Consider the following 18871-nt stretch of genomic DNA (forward strand, 5'->3'; position numbering starts at 1 on the left):
TTAAAAAAAAAATGTCATGACATTTTTCCACGAAATTTCGTGACATTTCTCATTTCTTCAATTCTTTCGTAATTAAAAAACGGGATTTCCTTATAATTTCTCCTGGATTCCTTCATGGATTCCTCCTTATAAGATTATCCAATCAATTCTTCACGGGTTTCTTCTCATAATTTGTCCGGGGACTCTTTCACGGATTTCTTCTTTGATTGCTCCCGGAATTCTTTTAGGGATTTCCCGCTAGATTTTCCCAGAGATTTTTGCCGGCATTTCGTCAGGCAATAATCTTGAGATTCTTTCAGGGATTCTTTTTTTTTGATTCCTCCATTATTTCCTTCAGGGACTTCTCCTGAGATCTTCCAGGAAGTCCTTCGGAAATGACTCCAGGACTCTTTCAGTGATTTCTTCTGGACAACTTCCATGGGTTTTTCCAGAGATCCTTAACTATTCTATCAGAGCTTTCTTCACACTACCTGCACTTTATTGCAAGTCCCATTTAGTGTATTCAAGACGCTTGCATTTTTAAAATAGTTTTTTTTTTAAATATGTTCACAAAACTTTACGTCTCTTTTCATAGTTCTTAACACAGTTTTACCAATTTTGTCAAGAGGCTTGAAATCCTTCGTCCTAAATCCTCTAGAACCCCTTATGAAAAAAAATCCTTGCTGCTCCAATGAGAAGTCTAAATAACCCTTTCTACGACGTTGCGATAGTATTGTGGAACGCAATCTCCGCATTCACTCGAACAGGAATTATCCATTAGCACATCGCATCGCTCTCGAGCCCCGATATGTACCTATGTATGTGGGTATGCAAATAATTACACCATCCCGCAATGGATGGGCTTCGGCATCGACGGCCAGCCAGTGCACAATAATGGGAAAGCAAAAGATCGGAACGGCCTGTTTGGGGTCGTAAATATGCAAAAAAATAAAAAGTTGTGTTTGACCCAGTCGTCGCGTCGGTACGATGCAGAGCTGCGGGTGAAGGTTGAGGACCCAGGCAAGTCACACAGGAACGGAGTAATGATCCATTTAGCTGCGACGCGGTGTCGATGCTGCTACGTTCCCTGTAGTTTGGGAATTTACAACAAACCAAAAGGGGGGAAATTGTGGGAAAGTCATTACAGGTGTGCACGTAGAGGGTATGTGCGGAAAAAGCCCATTCATATGAGGCAAAATCAACAAGCCTGTTGTAATGGGAGAATCCTAATGAAAATGGGAGCTCGAAATTGAATTATGTGTGTGAGAAGTCGTAAAAAGTTCCGTTTAGTTATCATCATCATTTGTTTTCCACCGACAGGCAAAACTCGGTAATGGAAACCGGAAAATTGCCGGCCTGACCTCGGACGTTCACTCGTGGTGGTAATAAACCAATATCTGATTTTCAGCACGAATGAACATTGACACAGACACCGAAGTGGGCGGTTGTGGGGGAAGGGTTCAAGCGTTCAAGGCTTCCCATGCAGTTCAAACTCGCAGGCACAGTAGTAAGACTTCACACGGTTGCGTCCGTCCAGTCAGCCGTGACTGTTTAACACTGCTCAAGAATTAGTACTGAAGATTCTCGCCCACCGCATTGTGCTCGGATGGTTGCGTTTTCTTCGGTTTGTTCCAACGCCCCACTGACTGACACGCACTGCACTTTCAGAGGCCGGACACATCATGGTTACATTGGAATGAGGCAGACGCAGCAAATTGGATTGGCTTGCCAGCAACTCCCAAAGCAGGTCAATGTCTGGGTGGGCTGCTCAAGCATATCTCAATGGAATAAGGTGGTTAATCATCGTTAACATTTTTTATATTATTATAAACACAACTTGGGTCGATTGGTGGTGTTTAATCCTTACTCGTATTAAAAATATGGCCACTACTTTGAAACAACTTTAAGGAATGGAAGCATGAACAAGCTTTATTAATACACATATCCAGCCTTAATATGTAATCGAACGAAGATTATTGAAATTTGCTTTTCACTCTTCGTTTGAATGCGCTAGAATATTTCCTTAGAAGCCCCTTAGAGAAAATTCTCTCTTGAACTCAATAGTATGACTTCTAGTATTCCTGTTATATGAATTACAACAGAAACTTTGACACATTTTTTTTTTTGAAAATTGTGCAAAAATGTGTTTGGCATTTTCATTTGAAACAAAAAAAAAACAATGATTTCGGCATCTTGGAAATTTTGGATCAACTCAATTGCATTTGGCAGAAATTCTTTCCAGGCTTCCACCAGAATTAGCTTAAAAACATTCTCAAACAACAGCAAACATTTCCCCACATACGTAAAGTTGTTTCGAGAAAAGATTATTTTTTCTCGAAAATTGGCCAAAAATATGTACAGAAATTTGTGTATTCTTCTGACAATTTTTCCGAGAAATTATTCTTAGAGTTCCTTCAGAAATTCCTCCGAGAATTATTCCGGTAATTGCTAATTATTCTTGTAATGTCTTTTCAGAAGTTCCTTCGAGAACTCCTCTAAAATTTTATCTAGAAAATCCCGCAAGAATTTCTCCTGGAATATCTTTGAGAATTCCTTCAGGAATTCCTTCGAGAATTCCTCCTGAAATTCCTTAGAGAATTCTTTACTCCTACGAAAAATCCTTCAGGAATGTCATTAATGGAATTGCTAGAAATTCTCCAAAAGTTCCTTCAAGATTTTTTAAAGAATTTTCGCAGGACTATTTAAAGACTTCCTCCAGAAATTCTTACGAAAATTTCTCCACGGAATATTTACGAGAATCCCTCCAGGAATTTCCTTTAGAATTTCCCCAGGATAACGATAATTTCTCCAGGAACGTCTTCAAACATTTTTTTTTGGAAATTCCATCAAGAATTCCATCAGTAATATCTTCAAGAATTTCTACAGGCATTCCTTCGAAAAATGTTTCTGGATTTTTTTTCGAAAATATTTTCGGTAACATCCTCGAGAATTTCTCCAGGAATTCTCACGAAAATTTCATAAAAAAAAATCCTTCGCAAATTTCTTTGGAAATGTTTTTGACAATTTCTCTTCGAATTGCTTCGAAGAATCTTCCAACATTTTTTTTCTAAAATTTCGCCAAAAAATTGTGAATTCATGTAAAAATGACTTCACCTTGAGAAATCCTCTATAAATTCCTTTGAGAATATCTCCGAAAATTCCGTCGTGGAATCCCTTCGAGAGTTCTATCAGAAGTTCTTTCGATAATTTCTCCACGAGTTTTCTTGAGAATTTCCTCAGAGATTCCAGCAATTCCATCAAGAATAGTACCAGGAACTCCTTCAAGAACGTCAGCAATGGAAATGCTGGAATTCCTCCAGGAATTTTTTTTCTCTAGAATTCCTCCCGGAATTTTTCAAGACTTTCTTCAGGAATTTTTCCGAGATTTATAAAAGGATTATCTTCGGAAATCCCTCCAGAATCTTTTTGAGAATTTCCCCAGGAAAACACTAATTTCGATCAACGATCAAATCTGACTATACATGTCAATGGTTGCTCCTCCGTGATTGATCTGTGCTGGTACCAATTGCACTGAGCTCCAAATGAATAAGGGCTGGGACACTCCACTTATTCTCAAAGTGCAGTTTAAGCAGCTCATACATTTTTGATCAATTAATTTTCCCAGGAAAACAATAATTTCTGCAGAAACTCCTTTAAGAATTTATGTGGCAATTCCGATAAAAATTTCTCCAGGAATTTGTTCGAGAATTTCTCCCGAAATTCCTTCGAAAATCCTTCCTGGAATTCCTTTGAAAAGACCTCTAGCGATTCCAGAATCGAGAATTTCTCTTGGAAAATTTCACAAGAAACTCCTTCGCAAATTTCTCCAGAAATGTGTTCGAGAATTTCTCTCCGAATTCCTTCGAACATTCTCCCAGAAATTCTTTAAGAAAGTCCTCAAGGGATTCTTTCGATTATTCCTGTAGAAATTACACTACGAATAACCTTGAGAAATCCCCCGAAAAAAATCTCCGCGAATTCCTTAGAGATTCCTTTTTCGAGATTTCTCTCTGAAATTCCATTGATAATTCTTCCGGAGAATCTGTCCATGAATCTGTCGTCGAGAATCTGTCCATGAATTTCTTCGAAAATTCCTCCAGAAATGACTTCGACAATATCTCCACAAATGTCGGGGCCCGTGGCGTAGTGGTCCGCACGTTCGCTTCATAAGCGGATGGTCATGGGTTCGAACCCAGCCCCGGCACTTGCAATTTTTCGTCAGTTGCTCTTCCCCCCGAGAGCAGCTGACACCTGACCCTCTTCGGAGCATATACTCTAACGGACCCGGAAACTTGGATATCGGCGAACCGCAACTCATAATGGACCCCCAATCGGACTGGAAAAGGAGCAGCAGCCACACATCAGCATCATCGTGCTCATCATTCTACTGTGGACAGGGTAGAAAAGTGAAAGCAGCACAAGGCGCCAGTTCGATATAGTTGAATTAGAATAGTATACATTTAGGCGCTGTACAATGGTAAAAGTGCAGCGTCCAATTGGAATCGCTCACGTAGTGCCCTAGTGGACAAAGGAGCTGTAAATTAGGTTAAGTGATTAAGAATAAAAAATATCTCCACAAATTCCTTCAATAATACCTGCAGAAGTACTTTCGATAATTACTCCAGAAATTTTTCGAGACTTCCTTCTGGAATCCTTACGAGATTTTTTTCTAGGAATGTCTTTGAGAATCTCTCCACGAATTGCTTTAGGAATTTATTTAGGAATTCTTTGGAGAATAACTTGCAGACATGTTTTGAGTTTTTATTTTTGAAAATTGCATATAGGGGAACTTACGTATTTTCGACAGTATTGTTCACTTCTTCACCTGTTGATCTCAAAGTTGGCCTCAAATCCTTCGCAACCAAGCTGAGTTATATGCCCAAATTTCAGGCAATTCGGCCCGCAGAATCCCCCCATGATGTAAAGAAACCTGCCGATAATACCCTTTGTCACCCTATGCTAGTTTTCTTACTTAATAATCTCCTGGAATCAATTCGAGATTTCTGTAGGAACTTTAACAAAAAAAAAACGAATAACTGTTCAAAAAATTTCTCAAAAAATCTATCGAGGATTAAAAAAAAATGAATTCCTCCCAGTTTATTTCAGAATTTGGGATTTAAATTTCTCCCAGAATTTTGCAAGAAAATCGTGAACGATCACTCAAAAAATTCTACTAAGGGCTGCTGCAAAAATTCCTTCAAGAATTTCTCCAGGAAATTCTTTTTTTCTTTTGCTGTATTTCACCTCTAATACCCAACCCCGCCTTCAGACGGGGTATAGTTTGAGCATTTTTGTAATTTTTGATTCGTGGAAAATCATTTTTTTAAATAATTTTGGCTAATATTTATGACTGTTTTGTATATCTAAAATTGGTTTTTGGTGTATTTTAATGCTCATTTACATTTTTTTTAAATCATTGAATAATTGATGTTTGGTCACCTTCTAGAAGTCATTGTTTATTTTGTATTTAATCGCTACAATTAACATATTTTATATTTTTCCCAAATCGTTCTATCCTAGTTTTATAGTTTTAGGGAATGGAATACACTCTAAAATTATTTTCCTTAAAATTACACGAAAAATAAAATTGTCTATGAAAAAAAAATAAAAATAAAAATATTTCAACAATAATCATAAAATCTCAAAATGTTTTTATCTCAAAAAATCTGTACCCCAAATAGGCTTCCAGGAAAAATATAAAACTGTGGGGATGTTCAAAAATAAAAATTAGAAAAATCAAAAACTGAAATTCACGAAATCGAGGATTAAAAAGAATCATCTTCCAAAACATGTTAAAATCGATTTTAGATGACGAAAAATGATATTTAGATCAAAATAAAAAATTGGGTATTAGAGGGTTAATTGCTCCGCGAATTTCTTCGGAATGCGAACAATAATTTCTATAAGTCCTTCTTAAACAGCCCTCTGAAGATATCTTCCATGAATTCCTTGTATGGTTTTCTACATTACACTTAAGGAATTCGTTTACAGAAATCATCGGGAAACCGTTAAAAAAATACTCCAGGAATGCTTGCAACTTTTTTTTTGTTAGAATCGCACAAGTAAGTTCGTCAGGAATTCTTCCAGAAATTCTATTCAAACTGTTTTGGGAAATATTTCAGGAATGCTCAATCCATTTTTTTTAAGAATTTCTGCTAATTGCCCGAGAATTTCTCTGGTCTTTCCAGTGCTGAAAAATTCATTTCGTCATACCTAATTTCAATCACCTACAGCGCATTTTAGAAGCTGAACCTGAGAATATGGTATATGAAAAACTTGTGCGGCTAGCCTAGTTCTGCAAGAAAGTCACGGAAAAACCACCATTTTTAGAATATTTAAGATAAATGTCACGGGCTACCTTTGAAAAATGCCAAATGATATTCACCGTGAATATCATTGGCATTTTTTTGAAGGTAGTCCGTGACATTTACCTTAAATATTCAAAAAATGGCATTTTTTCCGTGACTTTCTTGCAGAACTGGACTAGCTGCACAAGTTTTTCATATACCATATTCTCAGGTTCAGCTTCTGAAATGCGCTGTAGGTGATTGAATTTAGATATGACGAAATGAATTTTTCAGCACTGGGTCTTTCTTTAAGATTTTTTTTTACGAGACCTAAGGAACAATTAAGGTTTCTTTAAATCGTTGATCTATAGTGTAGAAATATATGCCTATTTAAATGTTAATACCTGATGAGTGGCCATTTGACATGTGCATTATGTTACCTGAAACGAAAAGAAATCAAATATTAGAAATTAGTAAATAAATGAAATTGTAAGAACATTATATGTTATGAAAGATATTTGTTTTTTTTTACTCATCACATAACTACCTCGAAAACAACCCCCAAAGACAATGTCTTCAGAAGCACATCATCCTCTAATGGCTCTTTATCACACATTTCAGTCCGACTAGGTTACGTCAATTGGGTTTTTAAATTAGGAAAAATGTATCGATTTTTTGATTTTATACGAAAGAGCACCTTTTTCTGAGCCGCTATTATTTTTTTTTTCAGATTTTTAGAACTTTATTTTGGTACCTAAAATCAATTTCAAAGAGATTTTTTGAAATCACCTTTTGACAGCTGGGTAACTGTTTGACAGCTTCAGCCAGTACAAAATGCGACGAGGGGTGATTCAACAAATCGCTCCCATACAAACTTCAAATTGATTTTTAAATAGGTTCCCGGTCACCAAAATTCATGAAAATTTGGATTTCGGCTCAGTTTCGCAAGCAGATTCAGAATATGGAATTATCTCAACACCGCTAAAGAAGCCAATTATAACAACTCGGACAACGACATCGTGTCGCGTCTGCCCGGCCTGACACAAATTCCAATCTCGTTCTTTTGTTTGCCTGTCCGCGAGACAACATTAGTCCGTCGCCACCCCAATTGGTTGGTTCATATCTCCGGTAATTGTTGTTCAACAATGTTTAGATTAAGATAAAAGTCTACCAACTCAATCTTTGGCGTTGGAATTGTGAGTCAGCGTTTTTTTTATGTTTTACAACTCTAAAGCGGTGCCAAATTCACAAAGCAACCAAACCTGCCCGTGAGAGCAATTCTCGCTGTAATAAAAATTCCAACATTTCGTTCTTTTTAGCTTCATTGATGAGACAAGGGAAGGCGGAGAAAACCTCACAATTAGTATTGATATGAAGAAGGAAGAGAAGAAATGCATATTTCAGAGAAATAAAGAAAATTTGGCACATAAAAACAAGAAATTGAAATTGAAGAAGATGAATAAAACGTTTAAGAATTCTAATTTTTAATCTTAGAAATTTTAAAAACATTATCTTGAATTTTTAAATTTTTTAAGTATATTTGGAAAGTTTTATTTGTTCTTTACATAAGTTTAAAAGGCTGATTAAAACCTGTTAAAATGTCGACTCCAACGATAAAATGGAACATTATAAATGTATTACAGGTCAGCGATGCTGCAGTACTAGCAACTAATCAATCCGTCTCCAAAAGGTTAAATATAAACGGCTTATTAGCTACACCAAAGGTATATTCAAACTTTTAGAGTACAAATTTGTTTACAGAAATCGGCACAATTTTATCACAGATAGTTTTCCTATAATCCAAGTGAGTTTTGTAAATAACTGCGATTTTGTTTTTTTTATACAATACAGTACAACCAACTTTAATGGCGCAAACACAGCTCTACCATTCGAACTTCAATTATCATCGCTGTGCGAAAAAAAATTGATTGAACTATTTGCAGATGAACGAATCTTTATGGCAAACCGCGATAAAAGCGAAAACCGGAAGCCATAGTGGCGCATCACAAGCGTTTCTGTGATAATGTGGTACATGAAACAAAGATACTCGTACGCTAGCCTTGATAGCATTGGTAAAACATATCGACGTTATCAGTCGGCACCTGTTCCTACATGCTTCAGCATTTCGTGAATTTACATTGAAAACGGACTATAATCGTAGAAATTCTGAAACTCGGGTATATCCACTTTATTGATGTATGGCAAAACAATCAGACCAAAAAGAAATCTAAATAAAAGAAAAAATTGTGCTGCTGCTTCCTTTAATGTTGGTCTTGTTTGTTACCCAGTTTTTTGTCACATTATCAAAGTATAGTCTGGAAAGTTTGTGAATAGCAGGGAAATAAATATGATGGTAAACAGTAAGAACAAAAATGACAAAGGACGAAGAGCAAAGAGAGAAAAAGAAGGTAAAGAAAAGATCTAAAAAATAGCACAGAAAACAAAACACTATTAGCAAGGTAAAGATCAAACATAGCACACATCAAGCAATAAAAAACAGGGAGAGACATGGTAAGAAGGTCAGAGTGGAGGGAGAAGAGCAATTATACGAATAACAAGACAGAAAGTAGATCAATTATTCGAAAGAACAATAAATTGGAGAGCAAATAACAGGGAAAATGGCAAGTAAAACAGCAGGGCTATGATCACGCTATAGCGTACCATATGCAAAAAAGCATAGAAAACGACAGAGAACAGAGAAAATAGCACAGGAAGTTGAAAAGAAGAGTAATGCAAAGTAGTAAAAGTATGACAGGATAGGAGTAGAGGGAAAAATCACTGCTGTTTGTTCTGCTATTAGCATTGTCCTGTTGCACTATTGTTTTTTTTTTCAAAAGCAGCGACAGTTGCAGTTAAAAGCATGGCACAGAGTATAGAATAAATATAGCAAAGACAACAAATAACAGAGCAAAGCAAAACAGTTAGGAACACACTACTACTGTGTGCTACTCATTTCATTTTATTTATTTAGTTCACATCAAATTCATGATAATACTGAATCAACAATTTGCCGCCATAATACTCGATTTGCAGCTGCAGCTCTCCATCCTCGGTCACGCCCAACACTCGCCAGATCACGTTCCACCTGGTTCGCCCATCGTGCTCTCTGCGCTCCACGCCTTCTTGTACCAACCGGATGGTTAGCAAACACCAACTTTGCAGGGTTGTTGTCCGGCATTCTTGCAACATGCCCTGCCCACCGTATCCTTCCAGCTTTGGCCACTTTCTGGATACTGTGTTCGCCGTAAAGTGCAGCGAGCTCGTGGTTCATCGTTCTCCGCCACACACAGGGATAGGGTGCGACTCAAAACTCTTTGCGTGCTGCACACTCTGCTACGAGACAGCACAACAAACTAGAAGGAGACGAGTACGCGCAATCGGTTGTGTGTTGCTCGCTTGCTTTGCCGCGCGCTGGAGCTCTCCTGTCTCTCACGCTGCACTCTCTCGGTGCTTGTCTCCGTACTTAGCACTTGGCTTGATACTACGCATGATTGCAAAAATTTCGAATCAAACGACCCATCACTTGTCAACCCTTGACAAGCTTAACAACTTTGCCGAAAACACAAACTCTTCAATTAATTTATTAATTGATTTTTTTCTGTTTGGAGACAAGCGCAGTCCCAAGCACCGTGCATTACTCCCTGCGCCGTAGAGCTAGTGCTGCGATTGTCTCTCGCACAATTACGACAGCTCTCACTCATACGTCTCTTGTCTCTCGGCAAAACGGGAGACGAGCACTTGCGATTGTGTGAAGCACACCCTTTTTTTGCACCGCACGGTGCATGCCGCCAATCCCTGGCCACACACCGTTTTCCTGCACACCGCCGAAGATCGTCCTTAGCACGCGTCGCTCGAAAGCTCCGAGTGCTTGCAGGTCCTCCTCGAGCATGGTCCATGTCTCGTGCCCGTAGAGAACCACCGGTCTTATTAGCGTCTTGTACATGGTACATTTGGTGCGGGGGTGAATCTTTTTTGACCGCAGTTTCTTCTGGAGCCCATAGTAGGCACGACTTCCACTGATGATGCGCCTTCGTATTTCACACCTCACGTTATTGTCAGCCGTTAGCAAGGAACCGAGATAGACGAATTCTTCTACCACCTCGAAAGTATCCCCGTCTATCGTAACATTGCTGCCAAGGCTTGTCCTGTCTCGCTCAGTCCCACCTACCAGCATGTACTTTGTCTTAGCTGCATTCACCACCAGTCCGACCTTTGCTGCTTCACGTTTCAGGCGGGTGTACTGTTCTGCCACCGTTCCAAATGTTCTGGCAATAATATCCATGTCATCCGCAAAACAGACAAATTGGCTGGATTTTGTGAAGATCGTACCACGGCTGTTGAGCCCGGCTCGTCCGCATAACACCTTCCAGGGCGATGTTGAAGAGTAGGCAGGAAAGTCCATCACCTTGTCGTAGTCCCCGTCGAGATTCAAATGAACTGGATAGCTCACCCGAAATCCTTACGCTGTTCTGCACACCGTCCATCGTTGCTCTTATCAGTCTAGTCAGCTTCCCGGGAAAGCTGTTCTCATTCATAGTTTTCCATAGCTCTGTGCGGTCGATACTGTCGTATGCCGCTTTGAAGTCGATGAACAGGTGGTGCGTTGGGACCTGGTATTCACGGCATTTCTGGAGGATTTGCCGTACGGTGAAGATCTGATCCGTTGTCGACCGGCCGTCGATGAAACCGGCTTGGTAACTTCCCACGAACTCATTTAATTTAGGTGAAAGACGACGGAAGATGATCTGGGATAGCACTTTGTAAGCGGCATTCAAAACGGTGATCGCTCGAAAGTTCTCACACATTAACTTGTCGCCTTTCTTGTGGATGGGACAGATTATCCCTTCCTTCCACTCCTCCGGTAGCTGTTCGGTCTCCCAGATCCGGACTACTAACTGGTGCAGACAGGTGGCCAACTTTTCCGGGCCCATCTTGATGAGTTCTGCTGCGATACCGTCCTTACCAGCCGCTTTGTTGTTTTTGAGCTGGTGGACGGCATCCTTAACTTCCCTCAGCGTGGGGGTTGGTTCGTTCCCGTCCTCTGCTGCACCAATATAGTCATTTCCTCCGCTGCCTTGGTCCTCCGTGCCTACATTCTCTTCGCCATTCAGGTGCTCGTCGAAGTGCTGCTTCCACCTTTCGATCACCTCACGTTTGTCCGTCAGGAGGCTCCCTTCCTTATCCCTGCAGATTTCGGCTTGCGGCACGTAGCCTTTGCGGGATGCATTGAGCTTCTGGTAGAACTTGCGTGTTTCCTGTGAACGGCACAGCAGTTCCATTTCCTCGCACTCCGCTTCTTCCAGGCGGCGCTTTTTCTCCCGGAAGAGACGGGTCTGCTGCTTCCGCTTCTGTCTGTATCGCTCCACATTCTGTCGGGTTCCATGCTGCGGCATTACCGCCCGCGCTGTATCCTTCTCCTCCAGAACCGCTCTGCACTCTTCGTCGAACCAATCGTTTCGTCGACTCCGTTCTACGTACCCGATAGTGCTCTCGGCTGCGTTGTTGATGGCTGCTTTGACTGTACTCCAGCAGTCCTCTAGAGGGGCCACATCGAGCACACCCTCGTCCGGCAACGCTGCCTCGAGGTTCTGCGCGTATGCGGTGGCGACATCCGGTTTCTTCAGTCGCTCTAGATCGTACCGGGGCGGCCGCCGGTACAGTACATTGTTAATAACGGAGAGTTTTGGGCGCAGTTTAACCATCACCAGGTAGTGATCAGAGTCGATATTAGCGCCACGATAGGTCCTGACGTCGATAATGTTGGAGAAGTGCCGTCCATCAATCAGAACGTGGTCGATTTGCGATTCCGTTTGTTGTGGTGATCTCCAGGTGTAACGATACGGGAGGCTGTGCTGGAAGAAGGTGCTACGAATGGCCATGTTCTTGGAGGCGGCGAAATCGATGAGGCGTAGGCCATTTTCGTTCGTCAGCTGGTGGGCGCTGAACTTTCCAATCGTCGGTCTGAATTCCTCCTCCTGGCCTTCCTGAGCGTTTAGATCCCCTATGATGATCTTGACGTCGTGGTTTGGGCAGCGGTCGTACTCGCGTTCGAGCTGCGCGTAAAATGCGTCTTTGTCATCATCAGTGCTTCCGGAGTGAGGGCTGTGCACGTTTATTATGCTAATGTTAAAGAATCGGCCCTTGATCCTCAACCTGCACATTCTTTCGTCGCCCATCACTATAAAAGCTGTTCCCAGCTCACGTGTGTTGCCGCAACTCTGGTAGATGGTATGATTATCTCTAAACGTTCGCACCATAGATCTTGTCCAACAAACCTCCTGCAGCGCTACGATTCCGAACCCGCGGTCCTTCAGTATATCGGCGAGTATGCGGGTGCTCCCGATGAAGTTGAGAGATCTGCAGTTCCACGTACCGAGCTTCCAATCGCAAGTCCCTTTTCGTCGCTGTGGTCGTCGCCATTGGTATCGGTTCGCATTCTTCTCTTGTTGATTTTCCGGTGCTAGTTTTTTTTACGTCTGGCTCGCAGGGCCTGACACCAACCAGACCCCCTCAACTTACATACATTTCTGGAAACATAACTGCAGCGCCATCAGTAAGCTTGCGGAAGAATATAGAATCAAAATAGTGGTATAGGAGTAGAAGTGTGCCTTGCTTTTGGTGGTTGCTAACTGAAAGTTACTAATAAACAACACTGTTTTCAGTTAACAAACGTTTGTGCTCGGTGGGGGTAGGGTAAGAAAAGGTTTGTAACTTCGTTTTATTTCAACAATTTATTATTTATTGCTTTGCTTTTAATCATTTTAGGCTTATGCTAAGTGTTCTAGCTGAAGGTAGTTGCAGAACTATTACAATTCTAAATTGAGGGCGGGTGGCTCAAGGACTTAAAAGCTGGTCTCCAGAAACAATGCGACGGACAATCTGGAGCATCCTGGTGAATAATGTGGGAGCAAACCGGGAGTGTTGTCAGATCATATGTACTACGCCGTAGCGTACGACACGATTTACCCGTTTCAATAGAGAAACAGCCAAACTGTGCAAGAACTCGGAAAGTCAAATAATTTTATTGCTAACGTTTTTTAAATATTAAACAGAAAATATATTTTTGTAAACGCTTTGTATACTATTTTTCCATTCATTATGTGTTAAATATGGTGCAAAATATAAATATCTGATTCGAGGGGCGTAGATTTTACAAGGTCAAACATTTTTTAGGCCATGCATGAGCATGCTTGGGCGAGACGGACTGAATATTTAACCCCATCATTTCCCAAGCTTGACTACCGCGACGCTCGCGACCCCCAGTATGTTGTCATTTTACATACAATCAGTGTACCAGTGGCCACTCACGAGACTAAAAAATGCAGTTTATTCAAATTCATTACGCCAGGCATTCTCTTAAAACTTCTCCAAATTCGAGCATCATCTGGATGCGAGTGATTGCGATCATCGCTTGGAATCATCGGAAACACGATTTAACATTTTATATTAATATTTTAACGAAAAACCTGCCGGAAGCTACGCACATTTCTATTAAGTCTTTTGGGTCGACCATGTTTCCTATGATGTATATGGACACCCCACTCACATGGCCATCTTGTTAATCGGATATCTTTGCACCAACCCACTAACCCAGGGAGCTGGGCTTACCTTCCCGGAAGCTACGGGTTCTGTGTGCTACTATTCTCTTTGAAAAATTTTTGTGAGTGTGCAAGGGAAAACTCAGGGTAAACAACCGGCTGCGATTCGGCCATGTTTTTAAAGTCAGCATCTGTTTCAGGTCAAACATTTGATTTAGGCGAAGTTTACGAGTGATATTTTTTTTTAACAAAAAAGTTCTTTGCATCCCCAATTACGACCTAATTCGAACACGTTTTTATTTATTGCAACAAATTACAGCTAACAGAATTACATTTTTTCATAATTCTCCTAGTATTTTCGAAAATTTTCTCTTTTGGTGTAGAAAATATTTCGCGCTTTTCAAGTGTTGGTCCTGAATAGTTTACTGTTTACAAACTTTTTGCTATCAAATGGAGTTCAACGCACAATGGGGATCAGAGATTTTGGCTCCCTTTTTTACTGTGGGGTAGTATTCGAATGACAAGTGGCTGAGGGCAAAGAGTAGAGCAAAAAAGAGAGTAAAAAGAGAAGAAAAACGCAGTTAAAAGAGCACGACAAGGATGAGGCAAATAACAGGATAGAAACAAGTTAAACAAACAGAATAAAAGTGAAGCAAAGCTCAGCAAAAAATAAAAAAATATCTATTTTTGAGTCAATATTGTTGTCGTGAAACAAAACATATTCTCATGTTTTTTTTAGTTTTTTACTCACCTAATATTTGCAATTTTCATCTTTATAAAATTACTAGCTGACCCGGCAAACCTTGTATTGCCCTTTTTATTGCTCCAAGAACTAATAGGGGTACTCACTAAACAGATTAAATTGCTGCGTAAACCATGATTTTCTGCTTATTTGAAATGTTTCATGATTTTGCGAATGAAATAATCAAAGATTTCCTTGGTGATCGCGACGACAACTCCAAAATTTTTTCGAGGAATTGCTCCGGAGACTTCTCCATGAATTCCTCCAAGAATAACTGCAGGGATCCTAAAGAAAATCTAAAAAAAAAACTCCAGAAAGTTCTCCAAGGATTCCTCTAGGAATACCTCCATGCTTTTTTCAAGAATTCAAGAGATTTTTCTAGGAATTCCGATTTTTTTAAATATTCCTTCAGGAATTTCTATGAGTCTTCGTCAGGGATTCTCTAGGGATTCATCTATAAGTTCCTCCATTAATTACTCCGGGGATTCATCCTTTTATTTCTCCAGTCATGCCTCCATGGATTCGTGCTGAATTCTTTTCCAGAAATTACTACAGAGATTCTTCCTGGGATTTCTTCAAACACTCCATTAATTTCTCCGGGGATTTATCCAGGAAATCATCCACAGATTCCATCAGATATTCCTCCAGATAAACCTTCAGGTAGAACTGTAAGGATTCCTCCAGAGATTCTTCCAGGAATTACTCGAGGTACTTTTGTAGAAAATCCTGAAGGAAGTCTTGAATGAATCTCAAAAGGATTTCTTGGAAGAATATCGTAAAAAATTGCGGGATAAATCCCTGGAGGAACTCCTGGACTAATATAATGGGAAATTCTGAAGAAATCTCTTTGTTATTCTCAGAGAAACCATATAGAAACTCATGGAGTATTTCGTGGAAGAAGCCCTCGGCAAATTCCTGGGGAAATCTCCAGATGAATTCCTTAAGAAATCGTGGATGAATTTTGGAGGTTTCCTTGCGAGATTCCTTGAAGGATTTCATGGGGCAATCCCTAGGGAAATCTCTGAAAGAAAAAAAAAATTCCCGTTGGAACTCCTAGAGAAATTTCTGCAGAAATCTCTGAATTTTTTTTTTGGAGGAATCCCTGATGAAATTCCTGGTGAAATCTCTGAAAAAAAATCCTGGAGGAATCCATGAAGAAATACTTGAAGGCCACTTTTTGTAAAAAAAAAGGTGTGGACAAAATTGATTGTTTAACACCCTATCATAAAAGTGGGCTCCTTTTTGTCGAAAAAGAACTAACTACAATCCCACCAAGTGTTACGACATTCGGAGTTGAACTACAGTCGGAATACGTTATACACGATGCCTCCCACTTTACGTCCACCGCATTTTCTCAGCTGCCTTACATACGGTTGATATATTTTTGTGTGTAGTTGCGAAATAAGCTTACTCTATTCTAGAAATCAACTGAATCGGTCGAAAGACAACACAGAAATTGAGGTGTGTGTCAACCGGGAGGTAGGTGTGTGCAGAGTTAATTTTTCCACGTACCACATATTGCGAAGAACTGATATGCTTTTGCAGTGCAAATGCTCAAAACATGATAGGTAGTGAATAAATATGGAAATTCGCGATTGAATTCATCAACATTTTGACCATTTTTAGAGCAATTTGAGCCACGTTAAAATTTCATCATGGTGCATTTACCTGCATTATTTCCATCGACTGTGGTTTAGGGGAGCACCAGAGCAAACTCTATGGTCGAATACCGGGCTTCTCAATGCACTTCTCCAATTAACTCTTGGATCGACTGCCTGTTTTCGGTGGAAACTTGGTTCTATGGCCATTCTTTTATATGGAACTGAAAGTTCACAAACAACTATTATTCACATACCATGCAAAACCACTGTAAATGTCAGCTTTGCTTTGCTTGAACGCCCGTTCTTGCACACATTATAGGAACTTTCAGAGACTCAATGTTGGAAGAGGGTTTGCCTCAAACGATTTCTAAACACGGCACTCTAGATCACTTTTAACGTGTTTGTGGGCAGCTCCGAAGGGACGTCCCCGCAAAGTATTCTGAATGGGAGCCCCCCGTTCCAGAGACCGGATAGGTCCCGCACCAAGCTAAGAACCTTCCCCGGTCCCAAGATTACTCACATACAAAATTTCACACCGATCGGTTCAGTAGTTTCTGAATGCATGGCGGTCAGACAGACAGACAGACAGACAGACGGAAATTCATTTTTATATATATAGATGAATTGAAAACGGTTTGTTGGATTTAAATGGTGTCTTCGGAGATGTTTCAGGATATTTCAAGGATAAAGTTTCCAAAAATCTCACCCTACGATTTGTGTGTTTTTTTTTTTATAGCTAGCTGACTTTCAGCCTCAAAGTTTGTTAAACTGCCTAGCATAGTCAAATGCCAGTAACACTTTCTTTCGAAGATTTCTTTTTATTTTTTTTTCTTTTTATCGATTACTGAAAACAAGCAGTAGGAATCAATTTTTGAATTTTTGATACTAAAACTAATTTCGACATATAATTTGCAATTACAAAATGCAGATTTTTGCCACGTCAAACCATTCAGCGAATTAAAAAATAAATAAATAAATTTCAAATATTGTACGGGACCTTGTTGAATGTCATTCGAGATTGTTTTACCGTATCAGTAAAAAATGATCGATTTTTTCTGATATGTGAATGTTTAGACCGACTCAAATTACATTTTACAAAGTTATTTTTTTATATTTTTTTTAATTCGCTGCTGTGTACTTACACACTCAATCCTGAATTGCCTGTTCGGTACTTTTTTGACGAAAATAGAACAGCAGTACTTTTTCGGTAGCTTCGGTATTCGGTTTTACTGAGGCTTAGTAAACCAACTGTCAAAAACGGGTGCAAAAGGTAAACAATCCGTTATAGCTGTATTCAGCTGTTCTATTTTCGTCAAAAATTTACCGAACACGGTATTCCAAATTAAGTGTGTAGGAACGGTTCAATTGGAAATTACAATTGCTTGACTTGAAAATCGATGAAAAATAATAGTTAGAAACACTTGACCATTAAATGCTGCCGTGTGCAGCATAGTTGTCCCATTTCCTAAATAGCCATCTGAGAAAAACGCGTCTCAGCCTTATTTCCTTCTCTACGAACAAGTGCTTTAAAATACAAGGTGAATTCATCTGGATAGCGTTAGAATTGGCATTTGTCATTGAAGTATGAACAAAAACGAACAAAATTTTTGAAGCACAATTTAGCGCTGAATTCGAAACAGTGCTTCAAAAAAATTAAGTGGAACAGTTTTTGAGTTTTTGTTCAATATTGAGTTTTAAAACTTTTTAAAATATGGCATTAACTAAAATTCGAATATTATGCGTTTTGTTCAACCAATTTTAAATATCTATATATATAAAAATGGATTTCCGTCTGTCTGTCTGTCTGTCTGTCTGACCGCTATGCATTCGGAAACTACTGAACCGATCGGTGTGAAATTTTGTATGTGGGTACTGTTGGGGCCGGGGAAGGTTCTTAGCTTGGTGTGAGACCTCTCCGATCTCTGGAACGGGGGGCTCCCATACAGATGACTTTGCGGGGCATGTCTCTATTGAGCTGTACGTCAAAAAACACAGTAGGCAGGCAGTAAGACGTTTGCCGGGACAGCTAGTGTTTCTATAAATTAAGAGCTGTAATTCTGCGTCAGATTGATAAAATTCAAGATATTGGCGAGTTTTAGGGACGATCTCCTTAAATTTTAGCATAATTAAAAAAAAATAAAAATTCTTTCTCGTTGTTTATTTGACATATCATATTTAGGCAAGTTACAGTACAAAATCAGCTAAATCGGGGCATTGATTACGGAGAATGAGGCGTGTGAAGTGAGTGACTTTGCTTAAAAATAGAACAAAAATCGATTTCAAATCATCAACCTTGTATGGAAATTCGAAAAAATTTCCGCTCTACTATTTTTTTTTCTTTCGCGTTTTCGAACAGAGGGCATGATTCTACACCAAAAATGATCATCAGCTTACCGAGTTCAAAAATACTATAAACTAGTGTTATAAACATTTTGAATGCCATGCCACACAGTTTGTGGTTCAAACCAACTTATGGCAAAGGATACATTTTCAAATTGTGATGATATCTATTTCAAAACTTTGCGTTGCATCTTGCCCCACCCATTCATTTCATTTATTTATTATTACATCAAATTCAAGATAAAACTGAATCAACAATATTTCTCCATAATACACGGTTCGTGGCTGCCGCTCTCTATCCTCGGTCGCGCCCGATGCTCACCAAGTCACGCTCCACCTGGTCCGCCCATCGTGCTCTCTGCGCTCCACGCCTTCTTGTGCCAA

General features: G+C 39.7%; 1 protein-coding gene and 1 long non-coding RNA gene across 3 annotated transcripts in view; one reads left to right on the forward strand and one right to left on the reverse strand.

Annotated features, from left to right (window-relative positions):
- The window catches only part of LOC115258767 (alpha-protein kinase 1), a 567285-nt gene that overhangs the window by 306013 nt on the left and 242401 nt on the right, over positions 1-18871 (reverse strand). The window lies entirely within an intron of this gene.
- Positions 12773-13345, forward strand: LOC134286261 (uncharacterized). Its single transcript, XR_009996878.1, has 2 exons — positions 12773-12969; positions 13032-13345. It is a non-coding gene; the product is annotated as an uncharacterized LOC134286261 (long non-coding RNA).

This window comes from Aedes albopictus, chromosome 2 (assembly GCF_035046485.1).
Source record: "Aedes albopictus strain Foshan chromosome 2, AalbF5, whole genome shotgun sequence".
In the NCBI taxonomy this organism is placed as follows: Eukaryota; Metazoa; Arthropoda; class Insecta; order Diptera; family Culicidae; genus Aedes; species Aedes albopictus.